Source organism: Octopus bimaculoides, chromosome 20 (genome assembly GCF_001194135.2).
Source record: "Octopus bimaculoides isolate UCB-OBI-ISO-001 chromosome 20, ASM119413v2, whole genome shotgun sequence".
In the NCBI taxonomy this organism is placed as follows: domain Eukaryota; kingdom Metazoa; phylum Mollusca; class Cephalopoda; order Octopoda; family Octopodidae; genus Octopus; species Octopus bimaculoides.
Window position 1 is genome coordinate 28,743,123 of NC_069000.1, and position 906 is coordinate 28,744,028.

General features: G+C 36.1%; 1 protein-coding gene across 1 annotated transcript in view; it reads right to left on the reverse strand.

The window, feature by feature from the left end:
* The window catches only part of LOC106874719 (cell adhesion molecule-related/down-regulated by oncogenes), a 315,401-nt gene that overhangs the window by 266,951 nt on the left and 47,544 nt on the right, over nt 1-906 (reverse strand). The gene's annotated exons all lie outside the window — the stretch shown is intronic.

The window sequence follows — 906 nt, forward strand, 5'->3', positions numbered from 1 at the left end:
ATCAATACCAGCAGATGACAACGTTTCTCTAAAAGAAATGGAAAAACTTTCAAAATACAAAGACCTGGAAATAGAGATAACTCGAATGTGGAATCTAAAAACAGAAACAATTCCTATCATAGTAGGTGCCTTAGGTATAATATTCAGACAAATACATAACAATATTCAGACAAATACATAACAAAAACACCAGGACTTACAAATATATATAACATACAGAAAATTGCACTACTGGGTACTGCACACATTCTACGCAAAACACTTTCAATACAGTAAACATAAGAGCACCACAGCAAACCACAGCACATACCCAAGGCGCACAGAGCTGCGCTCGGTAGTGAAGTGAAAGCACGTTATAAAAATAAAACTACTGAACAATAATAATCCTTTCTATTAAAGGCACAAAGCCTGAAATTTGTGGGGAGGGGGTAAGTTGACCCCATTGTTCAAGTGGTACTTATTTTATCAATCCTGAAGGGATGAAAGGCAAAGTCGACCTTGCGGAATTTGAACTTGGAATGAGAAGACAGATGAAATGCCGCTAAGCAATTCACCTGACATGCTAATGATTCTGCCAGCTCACCAACCTAATAATAATAACAACAACAACAACAACAACAACAACAATAATAATCATAGGTCATATACACTCTGTCAATGTGTATGATTGTTTTCAAGTGTGCAGTATCAGTGTATTTTGTGTGTCTATTATTTTGTGTGACTGTGCATCTCTAACTGTATGCATATGTGCATCTGACTTTAGGCATGTCCATAGTTGAATGTTTATCTCAGTCTATGCCTTTGTATATCAACATCATGTGTTTATGTATGTATGTGTGTGTGTGAGAGAGAGAAAGTGTACATGAATGTTTGCATGCACTTCTGTCTATATGTAAACATTTGTAC